General features: G+C 41.6%; 1 long non-coding RNA gene across 1 annotated transcript in view; it reads right to left on the bottom strand.

The window, feature by feature from the left end:
- Nucleotides 1–6,520: 6,520 nt before the first annotated feature.
- The window catches only part of LOC127529157 (uncharacterized), a 223,506-nt gene continuing 209,558 nt past the window's right edge, over nucleotides 6,521–20,468 (bottom strand). The window contains exon 2 of the long non-coding RNA XR_007935841.1: nucleotides 6,521–7,342. This is a non-coding gene — a long non-coding RNA (uncharacterized LOC127529157). The remainder of the gene's footprint in view (nucleotides 7,343–20,468) is intronic.

Here is a 20,468-nt window from a genome sequence, read left to right as displayed (position 1 = left end):
TCGACAGCAAAAAATATAGGAATAAATTTTATTAGGGTTTCAAAAAAACGTTAGGGGAGTGCGATTAAAACTGTTATGAAAACTCAGGTTGCAAATACTTAAAGGTTGAGAAACGCTGCATTATGTTATGTTATGTTTTATGTTATGTTATGTTAAGTCGAGATTTTCTAGTTAGATCATGTCACATGTTTTTGTTTTGTTACATCATGTCAGTTCATGTTATGTCCAGAATATCATTTCATGTAAAGTAATGTTATGGCATTTTATGTTTGGCCACTCCATGTTATGTTATTATCAGGTTAATTTAAATTACATAATTTCATTTCCTGTTGTTATGTTATGTTAGGTTATGTAAGGAATATCATGTCACATAATGTAATGTCATGGCATTTCATGTAATGGCACTTCTTGTTCTGCTATATCATGTAAAGTTAACTTCCATCATTTTATGTTATGTTATGTTAACTTACATGATTTCATATGCTATGTTATATTATGCTACATTACATTATGTTATGTTAAGTTTTGTTATGTTATGTTAAGACAAGATTATCTAGTTAGATCATGTCACATGTTTTTGTTATGTTACATCATGTCAGTTCATGTTATGTCCAGAATATCATTTCATGTAAAGTAATGTTATAGCATTTCATGTTTGGCCACTCCATGTTATGTTATATCAGGTTAAGTTAAATTACATCATTTTATTTCCTGTTGTTTTTTTATGTTATGTTAACTTACATAATTTCATGTTATGTTATATTATGATGCATTACATTACATTACGTTATGTTATGATATATGAAGAATATCATGTCCCATCATGTAATGTAATGTCATCTCATTTCGCGTCATGACACTTCTTGTTCTGCTATATCATTTAAAATTAAATTCCATCATTTTATGTTAATGTTATGTTATGTTAACTTACATAATTTCATATGTTATGTTATATTACACTACATTACATTATGTTATGTCCTGTTAAGACAAGATTATCTATTTAGATCATGTCACATGTTTTTGTTATGTTACATCATGTCAGTTCATGTTATATCCAGAATATAATTTCATGTAAAGTAATGTTATGGCATTTCATGTCATGACACTCCTTGTTATGCTATATCATGTAAAGTTAAATTCCATCATTTCATGTTGTGTTCTGTAATGTTATGTTATGTCAGGCCACTCCATGTTATATTATATCATGTTAAGTTAACTTGCATAATTTCTTATCATATATTATGTTTGATATATTTTTCATACTTTACATTATGTTACATTACTTTATGTTATGTTATGTTATTTCTTTTCATGTCAGGTTATGTCAAGTAAATCAGGTTGTGTTATGTTACTTTAGATCATGTCATATTATGTTATTGCATGTTTTATGCACTGTCTAATAACTCAAGGATGGCGAACCAGCTAAGAGTTTCCCTCGACTGCAGCCCCCCCATGACCCTGAGGGTCTCTCAATGCCCTGCTAGTTTCCGCTGCTGCTCCATTAAGCCTGAATGGGGTTAGGTTTCCTCTGGTTCTCTTGATTCCCACAATGGATTCCGTATGTTTTAGTGCCTCAGAGCAGTCAGCTGTTGTTGCGCCATCTCTACTCCTGTGTGCGGTCTCCTCCGTGCTGTTTGTCAGCCCTAATTCCACCTTATCAGCACAATAGGCGACAGGATTGTGGTGGAGTTTGACTATACAGTCGAAGCAGGCAAAGGACCCAGGAGGCTCTGGTCATCAACACTTTTGTTGCAGAGCCCTACTGCCTGTGGTCTGCCCGACAGGAAGTCTTGTATCTCTTTGCAGATTTAGTTCCTCAGGTAACTTTCTAAACCCGCAATAAAGGAAGTGCTGCAGTCAATAAATAGCATCCAAACGCAGATACCTCATCTGTCAAGGTGTTCAAGGACAATGAGAGATGGCGCCATGCACCGACCTGTTCGCTTCGTTTGCTAACCGGAACGAGTCTGCTGAGCCTGGAAAAACGCTGATGAGGTATGTAATGTGAGAAAAGCAAAGGATCCATACCGAACAAGAAGAAGGCAGAGTGGGAAAATAAGGACACACAAATTGTACTGTTAGTAATCGAGAGTGACATTTCAAAGACACTCTGATTCATCTGGCAAATAAATGTTTTGAAAGAAGGGGATGAATAAAGAAATATAAAAGTGCAAAGTTAAAAAGGTCTCTCTTCAGGAAAGCAGCCAAGCAGAAAGAAAATACGAGTCAAGAGGAAGACAGAAGATTAAAACAAGGGTTCAAAAGGGGCAGAAACTGCAGGTTCTGTGCTTGCACACTTGGTGCCCCAACAGAGGTGAGCAGACTGGAGAAGTTCAAATGGGTGATCTTTAAGAACTACTAGCAATCAGAGGTAATCGATAAACCAGAAGCAGGCCCATGGCACCTGTTAGGGCTCTCTCTATCGGGACGTGTGTGTCCCTGTCTTGCACCCAAAACACGAGGCTGAGTCTCAGTACTTTATTAACACCAGCTTTATTCATCTTGAAACAGGAACAGCACGGTTATTTATTGTAGTGGGATCTACCACTCTCCTATACACAGACACAGCAGTCAGGCAGGGTAGTGGCCAGGTTAATGGTCAAGTAATCCTGTTCCCTGCATTTATAATGTTCACCTATCGACGACAGGCACTTGTAACGTGACCGCAGTCAGCTCGGATTTGCTTACTGCAGCGATGGGAGCCTGAGGTTGCCCTGGCAATGAATAAGCTGTCTTCCACAGACACTCTTCGGCGTGTCATCCTGTTGGAGGGAGTCCCAAAAGAGTTTAGAAAACTTATACTATTTTGGTAATTCAGCCCCCGTACACAGACAGACAGACACCAAAGGTCCAAAACACATACATTTATTAACGTTCTTCTGCACACACAATGCTCAAACCAGCCAAACTCAGTCCCTTTTCTCTCTCTCTCTTCTTCTTTTCCTGCCACCTTCACTCCTCCACACACAAGCTCTGTCTTCTTCATCCTGACTAATGGAGTGAAGCAGCCCCTTTTATAACACCCCGGATGTGCTCCAGGTGCTTCATGATGATCTTCTGATGGCACTTCCTGGTGTGACGGAAGTGCCGCATGAGCACCCGGAAGCACTCCGGGAGTCCTTAGAATCTCTTCCGGAAGCACTTCCAGTTGTGCTGCAGTCCAGGGCTCCACAATCTTCTGGGCGCACCCTGGTGGTGGCCATGGGCCCCAAAAGGGTTGAGCTTCTAAGCTCTGATCCCGTGGGCCCCATGCAGACCAGGGTGGCTGCCCTCTTGTGGCCCAGGGGAGGTATTGTCCCTGGCATCCTGGCTGGGTAGGATCCCCAGCTGTACACCACACTATAAAGCTCCCAGTCTTTTTGACACTTACAGTTACATTAGTAATTGACTAATCCTCTCCTTGATCCTTGAGGCTGGAACCCAGAAATTCAACTCGTCAAAATGACAACCAGTTCTGGGCTCACACAGGTCAAGGTAAGTATCTGGACCTCCTAGGTAAACTGGATAAACAGGTTAGCCTTCAGATGGGTCCAGTTCAAGGGTCCAGTTATGCACATGTCTGGTGTCGGTTGACTCCACAGCCAGTATGCTGCTGTAGGTGCCACTTTGTAGTACAATGCCTAGTTTGCCTATTATGATGACAGTCTTGGTGACTGCAATCCTAAAGATGCATCAGAGACAGAAACAATGCCTTGTACAATGCTCCATGGTGAGTACACTCAACGACACCTGCAGGAATCAAGAAAGGTTGCTATCAACTACATCACGTGGGATTTCCCTTCATTGTACTGTTTCTTGAAGGGGCTCTCTTTAGGTTCGACCAGGCTGAGCTTTAATTTTGACAAATTCTTGTTCATGTGTACTTTCCATTCTGTACACACATGTGAAATCCATACAGCAGATTCAGTCAAACCCCTGAACTCCATGCTTTTGGGTTTCCTCAAATATGGTGAGTTCATTAGAGAGCCACTTTCTGATGGCTTTGTTACTTATTCTGTTTCAAACAGAGCTGCTCAGAATTCTTCCTAAACATTTCATGTCTACGACTTTGAGAGTATTTTTATTTCCTTGTAGCAGCGTTCGTGTACCGTGGAACCACAATACCAGGAAGAGTGGACATTAACCCTTAAACTGCCACATACTTGGGGGTTAATGCACCCCTGGACGCCAAATACTTTTTTTTTCACAATTCACAAAGAAAATGTATAATATTAATGGAACACATATATTTTTTTTCATGCAAAGAGCATCACAATTACTGCAACACTGATCATTTTACACACTGCCAAAGAATGTCAATGTCAATGCCAATTTATTTATATAGCACATTTAAAACAACATAGGAATGCTGTGGCAAAAGTGCTTTACAATAAAAGAAGAAAAAAAAAAACCACACAATTAACATATATAACATAAATAGAAATAAAATAAATGAACATAAATAAAATAAATAATAAATAGAAGTAAGGTTACATAATCACAATGAGGAAACCATCCATATTACTGAAGGTCACGGAAAGCAAGTGAATAGAAATGAGTCTTTAATCTTGTTTTGAACAGTTCATTATAGACGACTCCTTTCTATGATGAGGTAAAGAGTTCCACAGGCGAGGAGCAGCAGCTGCAAAAGCCCTGTCTGTCCCCCTTAGTTTTACACTTGGTACGAGGGACCACAAGAGACAACTGACCGGAAGATCTAAGCTGCACTCTAGATGGCTGGTGTAAAACACACAATTCAGATAAATAGGCAGGAGCAAGACCATGTAAAGATTTAAAAACTAGCAACAAGATTTTAAAACCGATTCGAAAACAGACAGGCAGCCAGTGTAAAGAAGCTAATACTGGAGAAACAGAATCAGACTTTCTTGCCCCAACCAGAAAGCGAGAGGCAGCATTCTGGACCAACTGTAACCTGCGTTATCTGGGATTTACTAATCCCAGAATACAGTGAGTTGCAAAAGAGAGGTTACTGTCAAAGATAACACTTAGATTGCGGACTTGAGGTTTGCAAAAGACAGAGAAAGAGCCGAGAAGTCCAAGACCAATTTGGACTTTAGCTGATGGACCCCTATTAGCACCTCCGTTTTATTTTGATTCAGATCAAGAAAATTATTAGCCATCCAGGATCTTAGTTCAAAAAGACAGTTGTGCAGATGATTCATTGCAGAGTTGCAGACAGGAATATAAACCCATGTATCATCAGCATAGCAGTGAAAAGAAATGTTAAATTTCCTAAAAATAGCTCCAGTAGGGTGAAGGTGTAAAGAGAATAAAATAGGACCCAAAATGGATTTCTGAGGAACACCACATTTAAGAGGAGCAGAAGACAAAAAAGAGGAATTTAAAGTCACTGAAAAGTGTCTACCAGTTAGATATGACCTGAACCAGTTAAGAGCAGCCCCTTTAAGCCCAACAAGATGTTCGAGGTGCAACAGCAACGTCTCATGGTTAATAGTGTCAAAGGCAGCGGACAGGTCAAGGAGGACAAGGACTGCAGCGCCACCCGAGTCAGTAATAATAGAGATGTCATTGAATACTTCAGGATGGCTGTCTCAACACCATGATGATACCTAAAGCCAGATTGGTAGATCTCAAATAAATTATTGGAGTTAAGCTATTCAACAAATTGATTATAAATAATTCTTTCTAATATTTTAGCCAGAAATGGCAATTGGGAAATTGGGTGAAAATTAGCTAAAACTCCAGGGTCTAATTCTGCCTTTTTTAGACAGCATGTTTAAAAAAATGAGGGCACAACCCCCTCACTAATAGAGCCATTGATAATGGCTAGTAAAGATGGACCCAAAACATCAAAGGCTTCCACTTAGAGGCGTGCTGGTACAATATCAAGAGGACTGAGAGAAGGTCAGAGAAGGGTGTCAAAAGTACTTTTTAACTGTGAAAGTGAGACAAGATCAAAAGATTCCAAGACAATGCCATGATTAACAGTAGGAAGTTCATAGCCAGTTGGAACAATACCACAGCGGATTGTATCAATTTTACTGACAAAGAATGAAAGAAACTGCTCACACGAAAGAACAGTACTATTTAATCCCATCACAAAATGAGTGTGGATGGCCGCATTAATTAATTAAATAAGACCCTAGGATTCCTAGAATGACGGGATACTAAATCAGCGAAGAAATCATGTTTAGCTTTCTTAACTGCAACCTGGAAGTTGAATAGAGAAGTCCTAAAAATCTGTTTAGAAACAATCAGTCCATCTTTCTGTAAAAACTAAATTAAAAACAACTGGAACAATATGTACAAGGTGCAACTGACGCCATTGATGAAATTCAGTAAATCACCGAGCCAACTGCACTTGAACTGGCTGCACACAAGTACAGAGAGGCTGACGCTGATGACTGCAGGCCAGTCTAGTGAATCCCAGGGACAGTGAGGAGGCAGGCCTGCAGGGGGCGCCAGTGGTCATGAGCTCTGCTGTTTAGCACGGACTGATCAGCGCCGGCGTGCTGGCAGATTGCACTGGGAACCGACTTCAGCTGGTTGCGGCGTTCAATAATGGATTTAATGAGGTTATTAGAAATAAACTTGATGCATTAGGATTAAAAGTCAAGACAGAGGTAAAGAATTTAGGGGTAACTGTTGACTGTAACCTGAATTTTAAATCGCATATTCATCAGACCACTAGGACAGCATTTTTTCACTTAAGAAACATAGCAAACGTTAGACCTCTTATATCATTGAAAGATGCTGAGAAATTAGTTCACACTTTTGTTTTCAGTCGACTAGATTATTGTAACGGTCTCCTCTCAGGACCACCCAAAAACGACATCAATCGATTGCAACGAGTGCAGAATGCAGCTGCTAGAATCTTAACTAGGAAAAGAAAATCCGAGCACATTTCTCCAGTTTTGATGTCACTACACTGGTTACCTGTGTCATTCAGAATTGACTTTAAAATACTGCTTATGGTTTACAAAGCCTTAAATAATCTGCTCCATGTTATATATCAGAATGTCTGACACCTTATATTCTAAATTGTAACCTTAGATCTTCAAATGAGTGTCTCCTTAGAATTCCAAGAGCTAAACTTAAAAGAAGTGGTGAGGTGGCCTTCTGCTGTTATGCACCTAAAATCTGGAATAGCCTGCCAATAGGAATTCGCCAGGCTGATACGGTGGAGCACTTTAAAAAACTGCTAAAAACTCATTACTTTAACATGGCTTTCTCATAGCTTCATCTTAGTTGAATCCTGATGCTCTGCATATTCAATTAATTATAACTATTCATGGTGGCTCTAAAATCCGTACTAACCCCTACTCTCTCTTCTGTTCTTTTTCCAGTTTTCTGTGGTGGCGACCTGCACCACCACCACCTAATCAAAGCACCGTGATGTCCCTACATTGATGGATTAAAATCCAGAAGCTTACATGACTGTCATCATCAAGTCCTTCCGTGAGAACCCTAAATACAAAGAGCACTATTTCATTTATGTGAGGTAGAATGCCTAGAGAGGGCTGGGTGGTCTCGTGGCCTCAGAACCCCTGCAGATTTTATATTTTTCTCCAGCTGTCTGGAGTTTTTTGTTTTTTCTGTCCTCCTGGCCATCGGACCTTACTCTTATTCTATGTTAATTAGTGTTGTCTTATTTTAATTCTTACTTTGTCTTTTTTTCTCTTTTCTTCATCATGTAAAGCACTTTGAGCTACATTATTTGTATGAAAATGTGCTATAGAAATAAATGTTGTTGTTGTTGTTGTTCGACAAATGTACGTTGCCAAATATACTCGGCTCTGGCGTGCTGGCAAATTGCATTGGAAACTGACTGTAGCTGGTTAGGACGGCTTAAGGGTGTGGTACCCGGATAGGGGTGGTACCCAGCCGGGATGCCCAAGAAGATCAGAGGAGGGCTTGTGCCTCCTCCAGACCTCGAGGAGGCGAATGCTCTGGGGACCACGGGTACAGAGCTGGGAAGCTCGACCCTGTAAGGGCCTGTGGTCACTTCCAGGGGGACCCCAATACCTGGAGGACCCTGGACCTCAGCACTTTCCGCCACACCAGGAAGTGCTGGGGGAAAGAGGAATAGGGACACCCGGAGTGCTTCCGGGGATACAGCCAGCACTTCCACCACACTGGGGCGTGTCGGTGGGAGATTGCTGGGGACGCTCCTGGAGCACATCCGGGTGCTTATTTAAAGGGGCCGCCTCCCTTCAGTGGATGACTTGAGTCAGGAGCGTAGAGAGGACGAGGTCTCTGGAGAAGAAAAGGAGGCGGTCTGAAGAAGAGAGAGAGAAGGCATTGTGTTGGCCTGGACTGTGGGGTATTGGGGTTTGTGAGTGAACTGTAATATTATGGAGTACCTCAATAAACGTGTGTGGGGTAATACAAACGTGTCTGCCTGTCTGCGTCTGGGTCAAGTTCCACAAGGGTTAAGTGAGGGTTTTTGTGGATATGCCACTAGTGTTTTGTGCCAGAAGTAGCAGGTCGGTGTTTCAAGGACTATTGCATCTAATGATGAGCAAAATGATCTGCATGAAATTGAACTTACAGCAAAGCTTAAGGGTTTCATAATACAAATTGTGGTTCATGACCAGCAAAATTCATGCAGTTGACACTGGAAAAAGATTGTTTAGCTCCTGTCTGGAAGTGTTTTCCAAAGTTATTTCTGAAGCATCATTTACTGTTTCTCTAGTGAAGAAATGGGAGAATATATTATTGGAGTCCCTTTTGGTCACGTAAAGACATTTTGTTCACCTGTCAGATGTGTGTTGTGATTCTTCTGGTTGTGTGATACCTGCTTTGCCAATTAGATTTGTTGGAGACAGTAAGAATATGCGGTACAATCCTGTGTGGGGCTTACAGTGGGCACATCCTCTGCCTTTATTATAGGAATCAAGAAACAGGAAATGGGCGTTACTAGGGAAGAGCAATGGGCGAGTTCCCAGAAAACATAGTATTGTGCATTATGGTGTATTTTAGTTTGGTTTTGTGTGGAAAATAAGCAGTAAGCTCACTTTTATAAAAACACACTGCACTCCTCTACAGTGATGTGAGTGAGAGTCATAATTAGAATTGATTGGACTTGTATGATCTGGATTACAGGCATTATGGAAATAAAATAAACATTAAACTAAAAGAAATGCCATTAACAAATAATACTGTAAGAGACGGCTGGCAGCTCATCCCAGCCAGGACGCCCCTGAGATGAAAGGACGGGGGGAAGGCTGCTTTTCTAGGATACTGCCTCCCAGAAGATGCTAGATGGCAGCCCCCCTGGAGTATAACAGCACTCCAGATTCCCACAGGGCATCCTGGGACTTGGAGTTCGCTATCTCAGCCCTGTTGGGTGCCGAGGGTGCCACCAGGGGGTGCTGTGGTAGTATTAGGAAGTCACGAGGACGGGAGCCCGGAAGTACTTCAGGGCTGATAAAAGAAATTTAATTTGTTGTCTGACCTGGAAGTGCTGACAAGTCATGTGGACGGAAGAGCAGAAGCACTTCCGGGTCAAGAATCAGAAGGGGACATTATTTGTACACTGGGTGGTTTTGTTTCTCTCTTAGGCAAAGGAACATGTAAATATTACATTTAAAACACAGTAGATGAAGAGGCAATAGGCACCCATTGTTGGGACTGGGGTGAGAAGTTAAAAGGCTAAATTCCTGGGTAATCCTGTTACTGATTATTGTGATGGCTGTCTACACTCTATAGGTATTTGCTGCCTTGCAAAAGAATCACTGCTTTGAAGTTTTAATTACTTAAGTATACAAACAATACAAAACTATGATAAAAGAACTTCTCCTTCCTTGTAAAATGTTTGTATTTACCTGACTTAGAAATGAACATGTCTGGGGATATTGGTTTCTAATCAGCATATGTGGTGCTCCTTGATAGTTGGCAACAATACTTTTTGTTTATCTGTGTGCTATTATTGGTAAATTTCAAGAGTTCCCAGTCTCTTAATAAAACTGGGCGGCGTAGTCGGATATTTTAACGCTATCTAGGTTAGATTACCTGCAACTGTGACCAGACACCTGTCACACAAGAACCATATAAAGGACTGCTGAAGACCCAGCAAGTGAGCCAGAGTCGGGAGGATGTGAACAACACTTGCTAGGAGCGTGTGGAGGAGAGATTTAAGATTATTGTGTTTAGTATTTGTTTGTTTATTGGTGGCTGTCGTGTTTACAGGCACTATTCCAAGAAGAAAAAGTAATAAAATACTTCTTGGTGCTTTAAACCTGTGTACAGTGCGTCTATCTGTTGGGATTAAAGGGGCAACAGCGACCCCTAACATCCACAATGCATAGTCAAATTATAAATTAACAGAAAAATATTATAGCAAAAACTACAAACAATATTGAAAAGTGAACAAACAAGACAAAAAGAGGCAATTTAAACCTAAGCCAGAGGGGGAACCCTGGCATGACCATAACAAAATAGGCCTCACAATAGGCAGCCTGACCCTAAAATCCATTGGCTGGCTTCAGGGTACAAAAGACCAAAGAAGTGAAAAGGCTTTTAAAGTTCAAAAATGTCCCAAATGCATCAAATAACCTCTGGCTTAGAAGGACAAAGTACTGACTCAAGGTGAGGCAGTGAAGACTGGTAGAAAAGACGTGGTCAGGAAACAGGCCAATACCAAAAAGACTGCCACCTGACTGTTAAGAACATCAACCCAAAAATCAAAGCCCAAAGCCAGAAAAAATATTATGCTCAAAAAACCAGTAGGACAGTCGAAGAAAATAAATAGCTGGGTGAAATCAAACAGAGAATCCTAACAATGGATGATCAGGAAACCTTTGAGCCGACCTTCATGCCAGCACACCGAATGACGTCACGCGCCACGTTTTCTCAAGGGCTGTTGGGTTGGATCACCATGGCAATGACAGACACTAACTGAACAAAAAGCCAACATTCAGTAAACAAACAAAATGTCATCCCAATTAAATATTATAAAACACCAACTTATTAAACCTTGCAATTTTTACAAAAATCAATGTGAAACTCAATTCCCTGGAATCTACGTAAAATATGTGCCCAACGACCATAGAGAGACAGGCAAATAAATAAAGAACTCATTATAACAGACAACGCCAAAGCAGAATTTTTATAGATGCTGATATTTATTTGTTAGAGTCAAGAGGATAGCAAAGATGACAAAAAAGAACAGAAAATTAGGCAGTAAGGGTTTACCTAAAGAGTCTTCCAAGACAAAGAAACCCAAAATTCAATTAAATATATAACAACCCTACCAAAGAGAACCAGAAGTATCCAGAATCCAGAAAAAATCAATCCTCAGAAGAGACGTACTCTTTACAACACGGGGGGCTAATGAGCCACTGCAAGGATCCTCTCCTCAGCCTCACAATATACAGTATAGAGGGAGGGCGGTCCTTCAACAAGGGGTGGCCCCGCCTCTTAAGGCTCCACCCCGAAAACACAAAGAACATAAGACAGCATATAATGTGTACAAAGTGACTAATAAATAAAAAGACCAATAGTAACAAAAATGCATAAATAAAATAAACGTATGAAAAGTAATACTTTAAAATGAACGAAGCAAACACAGAAAAAGAAAACAAACATGAAATATGATGGGTGGGTGGACCCTGCTAAGGAAACAAGAAAGAAGAGCAGCCCTGGAATCAAAGGGTACTTCACACTTGGACTGTTCAGCTGTGAATGGATGGAACTCAGGATTCCAGGAGATTTCATCTCTTTGGCCACCCTGTTAAGAGAGGAAGCCATGAAGCTCTTCTTAATGTAATGGGTCATGGGTGTCCTACCCAGTCAGTCACTGGTCATAGATATCCAGTCCTCTAGTACCAGCGACCCATCTGAGCTACCGGGACCACTCACCAACTATTATAGTTAAATGAATATGACTGAAAGGCCCCTTTTTCTGTGCTCCTATCTGTGCAACCATGTTCAGAAGCACTGTGCTGAGTTTTTAATAGTCCCTTTCTTTATGTTTTGGTGGGGGGGGGGGGGGGGGGGGGGGGTCACCTGTCAAACTAATTCTCTTGGCTGGCTGAGCACACTGTCATCATGCCTTTAACCATTACACTTTCATAACAAATAAAACTGCGGATGCAAGTTCATTCGTTTATTTCACACCAAAGGGGACTGCCCACCCCCACATACACACTTCATCCTTTAACTATTACACTTTCAAAAGAAATGAAGCTGCAGATTCAAGTTCGTTTTCTTATATCACACCAATGGCGGCTGCCACTATCCCCCCGGCACCAATTTCATCCTTATTCAGAGACATCTGTAGAACTCGTAGGAAAATCACAGTAACAAAGTCTGGACTGTGAAATCCAGCTGTGCAAAGGGAATGGCGCCATCGATATCAAGTCCCTGCGTTCACTTTAGCAACATAACACGAGAACTGAAGACTACACCAGCTCCATCTGCGAGTTGTCCACATGTAAGACACAGTCAACAACAACAACAACAACATTTATTTATATAGCACATTTTCATACAAAAAAGTAGCTCAAAGTGCTTTACATAATGAAGAAAAGAAAAATAAAAGACAAAATAAGAAATTAAAATAAGACAGCATTAGTTAACATAGAATAAGAGTAAGGTCCGATGGCCAGTGGGGACAGAAAAAACAAACAAAAAAAAAAAACTCCAGACAGCTGGAGAAAAAAATAAAATCTGCAGGGGTTCCAGGCCACGAGACCACCCAGTCCCCTCTGGGCATTCTACCTAACATAAATTAAATAGTCCTCTTTGTATTTAGGGTTCTCACAGAAGGACTTGATGATGATGGTCATGCAGACTTCTGGCTTTTAATCCATCAATGTTGGAACATCACGGTGCTTTGAGTAGATGGTGGTGGCGCAAGCCACCACCAAAAGGACACCGGAAAAGGAAACAGAAGAGAGAGTAGGGGTTAGTACAGACAGTACAGTCAACACATGTACAGCTGGGAACACGCCAGCCTCCATTCCTCCATGGTGCATTATAAAGATTGAGAGGTTAAAGACTGCTAGGTGTGATGCTGCTTCAGTCCCCACAATGCACCAAAGCTTCTGCCCTCTACCTCCCATCACACCTACAGTGCATCTTCTCAGGTTTCCACAAGCCTTCGTTATCCATTCCCCATTGTCTGGTGTGGGCTTCTGCTCCACCCTTAGCTCGTCCTCTTCTCGACATTTTGCCCCCAGCCCCAGTATTGTGTATTTAATATTTTTTGATTATGCTGCTTGTCTTTAATGGGTGGAACCTCAAGGGGCAGGGCCACCTTGACATCACTGCTGAGGGACTGCTTTTACAGTCATCGCCAAAAGTTTTGACAATAACACAAGTGTTGGTTTTCTCAACATTTTCTACTTCAGTGTTTTTAGATCTTTTTGTCAGATGTTTCTATGGTCTACTGAAATAGAATTACAAGCATTTCATAACATTCAAAGGCTTTTATCGACAATTACATTAATAGTCAATATTTGCAGTGTTGGCCCTTCATTTTCAAGACCTCTGCAATTCACCCTGCCATGCTGTCAAACATCCTCCGAGAGCAACTTGTCCCAACTATCCAAGAACAGTTTGGTGACCAACATGATGGAGCACCGGGCCATAAGGCAAAAGTGAAAACTAAGTGGCTCTGAGAACAAAACATCAAAATTTTGGGTTCATGACCAGGAAATTCCCCAGACTTTAATCCCATTGAGAACTTGTGGTCAAGAGGCGGGAGGACAAACAAAAACCCACCAGTTCTGACAAACTCCAAGCATTGATTGTGCAAGAATGGGCAGCTGCCATCAGTGAGGATTGGGCCCAGAAGTTGATTGACAGCCTGCCAGAGCGAATTGCAGAGGTCTTGAAAAAGAAAGAATGGGCCAACAGTGCAAATATGTACTCTGCACATAAACATAATGTAATTGTCAATAAAAGCTTTTGAAACTTATGGAATGCTTGTAATTCTACTTCAGTGTATCATAGAAACATCTGACAAAAAGATCTAAAATCACGGAAGCAGCAAACTTTGTGAAAACCAACACTTGTGTCATTCTCCAAACTTTTTTGCCATGACTGTATGTTCCTGATTGAGGTGTAGGGACCTCAGAGGTTTACTGACTATTATGGAGCGTGTTTCATTATGGAACTGTTTTCTTAGATTTACTCTATTAATGTGGATTTCTGGTTTATCTTTGGTCCCTGCCTTCTGGATTATGACTTAGACTAGTTTACATTTCAGTTTCCTTTCTTCGTGCTTTTCCTCCGTTTTTTTGATTATTGAATAAATCCTTTGAAAACAACATTACCTTTGTCCTTTCAAGCCAGAGGTTTACGGTTTCCCTTTCCGTTAAGGATCATTTTTTGTGTGTTTTAGCGAATTTAATGTATTGTGAAGTGTTAAAGCCTGAGCCCCACTTTGGGCATATGCAGACCTTGAAGCCTGCCCTTTAAGTTTGATGACTGGCTGCCTAGGGTGAGGCCTGTTATTGAAACTGACCAGTGAGGTCCCAGTCAGATATTGTGTTTTTTGAGGCCTGTTCACGCCTTTTTTTCCATTGTACTATTGCTGTATCAGAACAGAATAATAAAAAAAAATGTTTCCAAGTTGAGATATTTTTTTACAACACTCTTTGGAGGATGTTAGTTTAATTTTTTATAAATATTATTCTGCTCCAACAAAGAGACTACCTTTCCATACTGCTTCATCTTCTTATAAGAAATTACAAGTTATTGAGGAGAAACTTTCTAGAGCAGGCTTCTTTGCTGAGGAGGACACAGCCCTTTGAGATATTAACGACCAGGTAATCAAGTTTTATTTTGGTAAGTCCACTTACAATGCCAAATCCACTATAACCGAGTCTTCTGTGATTGCCCCCAAGTCCCTAAGCTGTTACACTCTAGTCTTCTTCTACTGTCCACACATCCAGTTTATTCTTCCTTCTTGTTTGTGGTGCCCACTACAAAATACACATCTGTAATAAAGGATCCAGCTACCCCTACACATGTTGGTGTCACTTTTGGGACTTCACTCTCCAGTTGCCTCTCTACTTCAACTTGTACCTCCATTTGTTTGACCATCCCACTCCTACCCTTATGTCTCCAGTTACTTCTTGTCCTGTATTGACTAACCCATCCACGTCTGCCACTGTCATCCAGCCTGGGCCTCCAGGTTTTGCCTTTGCCACTCACCCTGGACCTCCAGTTTCTACCTCTGTTTTTCATGCTGGACCTCCAGTTCCTACCATTTCTCCCCAGCCCTGGGCCTACTGTTCCTGTCCTCTGTGAGATCAAATGTCCCATATTCCTCAGACAGTCTCATTATGGTGTCACCACATCTTTTAATGATAGTCTTGATTTATTACATATTTTAGTCATGACTAATTCTTGATTGCAGTAATTCCTATAGACACCGTATGTCATTGTGTATCAGCAAGTGACAGTTAGTCATGAATCACACCAATTCTAGTCAAAGCTGACACCTGTAGCTGGCAGTGCAATGATAATATAGCCGATGTGGTCTGTGCAGGTCCTGCTTCTAGCTCTGTGTACAATTTAACAGGGGATGCCATCTCATGCTGGCAGAAAGAAAACCTCAAAAACAGGAAAATTAGCTATATTGATCATTGGAATCCACCCAAGTGTCCCACTCACAACCCCATCCCAAGATGATCTTAGCTATGAATGTCCCTGCCTTTGTCATACTGTGTCTCCATTACTTCTGTCCTACTGTATGAGATATTCTTTCCTCAGTTACTTATTGGTCATCATATGGTTGGCATGACCCACGCATGTTGTCAAGTCTTTCATCACACCTTTAGAACATTAGAAAAATTGTGACAAGAACAGGCCATTCAGCCCAACAAGCTCATCCATGCTATTCACCTGGATTGTACAAAATAACATGAAGTCGAGATTTGAAGGTCCCTAAAGTTTCTACTGTCCACCACAATATTGTGGTCACTTATTCCATGTGTCTGTGGTTCATTCATGAAGATAAACTTTCTAACATTTGTGTGAAATCTGTTCTTCACAAGTTCCAACCGTGTCCCCATGCTCTTGCTCTCGCCTTTCAGCAGAATGGCAGGTTCTGTACCCTGAGTCCCAAGTCTTCCTTTTCACTACTCCTAGAGCCTTTTGCTCTCTCTGTGTCTTTGACTCCGCTTTGCCCTACTGACTATTCCTTGTCTTCACCTCCTTAAGTATCTTGATGCCTGGGTTGTGGGTTATATACTCTCCAGTGTTATTATTCTGAACTATTTTCTATCTGCAGAATTTTTTTTCTGTATGTTTTTCATAATTTTTGCACTTGTTATTCATTTCAACCACACTTTTTATTTGTCCATCTGTAACCCCAATTATCACTTTTCTCTCAGGATCTTATTAGTACAATTCTGGCTTTGTGGTTTTTAACTTTTTATTCACAGCTTTACTGTATTTATCATTGTGATTACAAATTACGATCCACTTTAAACACATCCAGAATTTTCTATATCATTTGTGAAATTATTAGAGCACCTTTTTGTTGTTTCAGAGTGACATTTCTTTTCACAAACACCGGCATGTTGTTAATAGTAACATCTCTGTTGTTAAACCCCGAGAGTCTGATGATAAATTGCAGCCTGGTGAGTTTTGATTATAAAAACTAAAAAGGCTACCTTCCCATTTCAGCTCAGTTCCCATTTTTTCACCCATATGTGACACAGATCTAATTTTTTTAGAGAAGTATGGACAACAAAAATCAAGAAGGAATTATAACATTCGAAAAGAGATTTACAGAAAGTCTTCACTCCCGTTTACATTTTATGTTGCAGCCTTGTGCTAAAATCATTGAAATTATTTTTTTTCCCTTGTCAAGCAGCACTCAACATCTCAGAATGACTAAGCAAAAGTCGGATTTTAGACGTTTTTGCCAATTTATTAGAAATACCACATTGACACAAGTATTCACAACCTTTGCTATGACACATCCCATTCCATTGATCATCATTGAGATGTTTCTACACCTTGAGTCCACCTGTGGTCAATTCAACTGACTGGACCTCATTTGGAAAGGCAGACACCTTTCCATGGAGATGGCCAGGGCTCTTGCCCCGTCGGGACGCCCCTGTGATGAATGGACCAAGTGAGAGGGCCGATGCAGGATAATACCTCCCCCAGAACATGAGAGGGGCAACCCCCCCCTTGGCTCACAGCAGGGTCAAAGGTTTGGAGCTTGGAAGCTCAACCCTGCTTGGGGGCCTGTGGCCACCGCCAGGGGGCGCCTTGCCAGTTTCAGAGCCATGGGATGCAGCACTTCTGCCACACCTGGAGGATCTGGGAGCGCTTGGAGCACTTCAGGGTGCCCTATAAAAGGGGCTGCCTCACTTCATTCGAAGGGGCCTGAGTCGGGAGGAGGAAGACAAATCTCTTAAAGAGGAGTGGAGCCAGAAGGACTGGTGGCAAAAAGGGACTGTGTTGTGCTCTGTGCCTTGTATGCTGTGATGGCAACAGTGTCAATAAACTGTGTGTTGTGTGGACTAAACCTGTGTCTGGCCTGTCTGTGTCGGGGTTAGGACGGCTGTGCGTGCCCGAGTTTCACAAAGATCACATAGTTCAGCAAAAAACAAGCCATGTGGACAAAGGATTTGCTTTTAGAACTTAGGTACAGGATTGTATCAAGGCACAAATGTAATGAAAGCTACAAATTTTTCTGCAGCATTGACGGATCCTAAGAGTACAGTGGCCCCCATAATATTCAAGTGGAAGAAGTTTGGACCGATCACAACTCTTCTTAGTAATGACCAAACTGCACAGCAGTGGGACAAGGGCATTGGTAAAATAAAGATGACCAAGAACTCAATGGTTATGCTAGCTGGTCTCCAGAGAATTTATGTGGTGATGAGAGGAGCTTTCAGAAAGGACAACCAACTAATGTGGGCCAAAAGACAGGAATGGCCAGGTGACACCTGAAAGCCCACTTGGGTTTGTCAAAAGACACCCTAAAGTCTGAATCCACCACGCCCTTGTTTCATAGTCGCTGTTTTGATTCCAAAAATTCATGTTCACGCTTCTTGTCATGTGCACTCAAGAAATTCTTATCTGCTTGTCTCCTCAGAAGAGTTGACAATGATGATATAATGGCCACAAAGCTCCTCGCTTGTATCCACAGTAGACTGAATACAGATAAAGCACTGATTATTATAACACCACTAGTGATGAGCAAAACAGGCAAATTTCGTGTCACATTCAGTTATGCAAAGCTGATGCTAAATTCTTGCTGCATGAGACTTTGCAATCACGGAATGAGAAGCACGTTAAAAGAGTCGTGGGGAACTGTTAAAGATTCTGTATGACCCCACTTTTAGGGACAAGAAAAAGTGAAGGTTAACTCCTTCATTCATTTCTAACAGGATTGACTACAGCAATGTGTTATTCACGGTTGTTCAAATACTTCGATATGCAGCTCTTAGTTCATTCCAAATGCTGCTGCAAGAATCATTACAAGAACTAAAAAGTCTGTCCATACAACCCCTGTTCTCATGTTGTTACACTGGCTTCCAGTTAAGCTTAGGGATGATTTCAAAATCCTCCTTTCTTACGCATAAGGCCTTCATTGTTCCTGCTTAGCTATCTGAACTTATTTCTACTTACAAACCACATCGCAAATTAAGATCTCAAGATGCCAGCTTAGTAAAGGGACCAAGGTTTAAAAAAAAAACTGTGGGTAGTCGAGCTTTTGATTATGGGGCCTAAAAGCTGTGGAATGATCTGCATGCTCCTTGAGTCTCTGTTTTAAAATCAGGCTGAAGACTCCCGACTTTAGTCTAGTATACCCTGACTAGAGCTGCTGATTACCTGTGCATACTGCATCTCGGTTTGTATAATAATATAAATGCAGTGTTACTGTATTATAAATTATTACTGACCGATACTTACTGCTTGGTATCCTGCTTAAAGGCACCTGAGATACCGATAACCATGGCATTAATGGACTGTGAATGCAGCCACTCCTCCGAAACCTCTCTTAAACAGTGATTCAATGGGAAACAAACACAGCTTTTCATCTCCTCTTTGCAGGATCAGCTGCTAGCCTGCTTCTTACTGCCATGCCGGCTTTGAACATTTAAAAGACCGTGCCATGGCTGTCCTTGTGTCTCACTGCCTTGTCTCTCTTCCCCCAGACTCCCTCTGGTCTGGTCGGGGCTCCCGTGCCGCCGCACCTCTTTGAAGAGGAGATTTTGTGTTCTTTTGGCCAGGAGGCAGAGCCGAGGCAGCCGGTTCAACAGTTGCTCCTTGTGCGACCGGATCACTCCTGAAAGAGATTTGTGTTTATTCCACCTATTCTGGAATAAAGTTTCTGTCTCTTGGAAACCCATGAGTGCTCCTGTGCAACTTTGTGACCCAAGCGTGACAGGATGTAAGATTCTGTTGTCAAATTAGAGAGCCCAATACAGACTTTAATGTAGATTGACCCAATGTGGTGGATGGCCAGATTGCTGAGGTCTCCAGGACTGTCATTATCTAACTTTGTCTGTTATAACTCTCCTTGGACCCCAAAGAGGTTTATGTTCTCCAGAGATGCTTCAAACAGGAGTATTTGTTTTTCTCTCCTCCATTGTCAAATGGCCAGAGCTCAATGATGATGTTGATGCTCAGTGACATTCCTCATAATCAGGTCTATTCAGAATGCTAAGGTGGTCCTTTTGTTTTCTACTCAGTGTCTTATGTGAACAGTAACGCACCAGTCTCCATATTGTTGGTCTCTCCATAGTGCCATGTTACTCCCCAACTCTTTTCACTCCAGCCTCTGTCCAGTGTGTGACTAGTTTCCCCTGATTCCCAGTAAAGCCCTGGTGTCTATGTAGCCCTGTGCTGATCCCTGCCCAGTCCCTCCACTGCTCTTGTCCCTCGTTTCTGTTCCCAATGACATCCAGATCTTTAGATTACTTTAGAAAATATGCATGTCTTTGGGTATATGAGAGGAAAACCAGAGTACCCAGAACAGGAGAACTTGCAAACTACACACAGATGGCCTTCCCTGCCCAGTGTCACACTGTTCTCCATTCCATGCCAGCCTTGTCTCCAGTGCATTCTAAACAATGCGCCAACCTCCATGTAATCAGGGCTCCATCCTTTCCCAAGAGCCCATTTAAGCAAAGGCTTCATTTCTTTTCCTTTCTGATTTGCTTTTGCTGACTTATATGTTCAGGCAATGTTCTTTTTTTTTCTCCTTTCAAAGGGCAATCTTTCCACTAAGCTGAAGGGCATGGATGATGTTGCAGAGAAGCTGACTGACGTGTGAAACAGGAGCAGCTGGGGCGGAGATTAAATTTCCTCTGGTCTGACTACATCGACACCAACTACAAGGTGCTGACCTCACCACAGGGCAATACCATCCAGTCCTCAAGGTTCTCAGTGGTCCGATGTTTTCATTTTAATCAATAACCTGCTTGGACTGCTACTCTGGTTATTCCAGCTATTACTTTCAAATCTTCTTTTTGGTAATCTGGAAATTCCTTGCATGTTTATTCGTCAACTGTGACTAACCT

Source organism: Erpetoichthys calabaricus, chromosome 9 (genome assembly GCF_900747795.2).
Source record: "Erpetoichthys calabaricus chromosome 9, fErpCal1.3, whole genome shotgun sequence".
Taxonomy (NCBI): domain Eukaryota; kingdom Metazoa; phylum Chordata; class Cladistia; order Polypteriformes; family Polypteridae; genus Erpetoichthys; species Erpetoichthys calabaricus.
This window is presented reverse-complemented; position numbering and strand designations above follow the sequence as displayed.